The sequence below is a fragment of the Lolium rigidum genome, chromosome 6 (assembly GCF_022539505.1).
Source record: "Lolium rigidum isolate FL_2022 chromosome 6, APGP_CSIRO_Lrig_0.1, whole genome shotgun sequence".
Classification (NCBI taxonomy): Eukaryota; Viridiplantae; Streptophyta; class Magnoliopsida; order Poales; family Poaceae; genus Lolium; species Lolium rigidum.
Window position 1 is genome coordinate 3502529 of NC_061513.1, and position 2654 is coordinate 3505182.

Sequence of the window (2654 nt, forward strand, 5' to 3'; positions counted from 1 at the left end):
AGAAGATTATAATATGTTTGGTGAAATTATGCCCTTCAAAGTGAACACTGACCCAAGCATTAAGTTAAATGATGAGGATGCTCCATGGATACGGCACAATCGTAAGCAAGCAGGGACACAAGGGAAGAAATGATGTGTAATAATTTATTGTACCAAACTTTGTTGAATGGATCATGTGAATTATATTATCCGTGATGTGTTTGGTGTCCATTTTTGAATGATTCGATTGATTCGAGATACCACTGATGATACATGAAATTTGGAGTGATTTAGTCATACTCCTGCCTAGGCGTATAATATGCATACTCGTAGTCTTCATAGTCGCCGCCGTTGTACTGGTAGTCGTCGCCTTCTAAGTTGCCGCCGTCATCGTCGCTGCCGTCGTCGCTGTCGTCGAGTGGCGCTCGTGGCTCGAACTGAGGGTAGCGCAGGCGGGGGATATCGCCGGCCGTGATGTAGTCCATGACGCTCTGTAGAGTCCGGCCGTACCACCATAGCCGACGGCCGGCCTCGTGGAAGTTCCCAAGAGGCAGACCGTCCTCCTCATACCTGGCGAGCGCCCTCTCACGCCGATTGATGAAGAAGGCGTCCCAAGTATGCTGGTTATCGGGATGCCAGCGGGGATTCATCCGCTGCTCCAGCGTGAGGTCGAGGTAGTAGTGGTTCGTGATGGCCGCCCGGCGCGCAGTACCCTGAGGGACGGGAGGGACCGGCACGCCTCCGGCGCTTAGGCTCCAGTCGGTGGGGACGCGGTAGCCCGGTGGGCAAGGGTAGTTCGAGGCGCAAAGCTCCTCCACCTGCTGGTAGGTTAGAGTGGGTACGGTGGAAGCCATGAGAGAGTGATGAGAGATTGTAGAGATGTGATAATGCTGGCCAAGCCGGGCTACCTATATGTAGTGGGAAATGGCGGAAAAAATGGGAGCTGGAAGACAGGAGGCGGGAAGAAAGTGGCGGAAAGAAAGAGGCAGGAAGAAAGAGGCGGGAAGCGGGAGGCGGGAACACAGGGAAGAAATGGCGAGAAGAAGAGGAATCCAGAGCTGGTCATCTAACCTTTAGTCCCGGCTGGTGGGTGCAACCGGGACTAAAGGTGGTTTTTGTGTCATCTAAGAAAACAGAGGCGGGAAGACAGAGGCGGGAAGACAAAGGCGGGAAGAAATGACGGGAAGACAGAGGCGGGAAGAACTGGCGGGAAGAGGCGGGGCGGGAAGACAGAGGCGGCCGGGAAGAACTGGTGGGAAGAAATAACTAATTTATTTTTCTGAATTTTTTGATATATTATTTGTATTTTTAAGATTTTGAAATGAATTAGTTTTATTTTTCTGAATTTTTTGATTTATTATTTGTATTTTTAAGATTTTGAAATGAATTAGTTTTATTTTTCTGATTTTTTTTATATATTATTTGTATTTTTAAGATTTTGAAATGAATTAGTTTTATTTTTCTAAATTTTTTGATATATTATTTGTATTTTTAAGATTTTGAAATGAATTAGTTTTATTTTTCTAATTTTTTTGATATATTATTTGTATTTTTAAGATTTTGAAATGAATTAGTTTTATTTTTCTGCATTTTTTTATATATTATTTGTATTTTTGATATTTGAAATGAAAAGAATTTTGAAAAAGACCTTTAGTCGCGGTTGGCCTCGCCAACCGCGACTAAAGGGTCTTTCCGCGCGGGAACGAAAATTCCGGAAGGTACCCCTTTAGTCGCGGTTTGCGACACCAACCGCGACTAAAGGGGGGGTCCCTATATATACGCGGGCGCGCGCCTGGCGGTTCATTCTTCTTTCTCCGCCGATCTCTGCAGCCCGCGCGCCACCGTCGTCGTCGCCACCGCGCTCGCCCTCGTCGTCGCCGCACTCGCCGTCGCCGCAATCGCCGTCGCCACCCTCTCGTCGCGCCGCCCCGAGTACGCGCCGCCCCGACTACTTCGTCGTAACGTCGTCACCATACCGTACGTCGTCGCCCCGTTGTCCCGTCGTCGCCGGTGCCGCTCTGCTCACGCTAAGAGAGAGAGAGGAGAGGGAGAGAGAGCGCGGCGCCGCCGCCGCGCGCGCCACTGCTCGCCTGATCGAGAGAGGAGAGGGAGAGAGGGCGGCGGTGAGAGAGAGAGAGAGGAGAGGCGCCCCGGCCATTTTTTTTTCTTTTTTTGTGTTTTTTTTGTTCTAGCTTGTTAATTTTAACTACTTAACAAAAAATAACTTAATTAACAACAAAAATTAACTTAATTAACAACAAAAATTAACCTAAATTTTTTGACTTAAATATTTAACCTTAAATTTTTTGACTTAACCACCGCGCGTATATGGAGGGGAGCGGCGAGGGGGCGGCGCACAACTTTGTGCGCCCCGCCCCCTCGTCGCCCCCTCCGTATACGCGCGGTGTTTTTTTGGGATCGAGAGAGGGGGCCGACGGCGAGGAAGGCCCCTATGTGTGTTGTCCTCGGCACCGCCACCGCCCTTTCGCCACCGCCCCCCTTTCACCACCGCCCTTTCGCCACCGCCACCGCCACCGCCCTTTCACCACCGCCACCGGCCCCCTTTCACCACCGCCACCGCCCCCCTTCTTTACTTAATTAATTAGTTTTTACTACATGTTTTCAGGAGTGACATATGGCGGACGATAGAGCCGACCCGATTATGAAACACTATG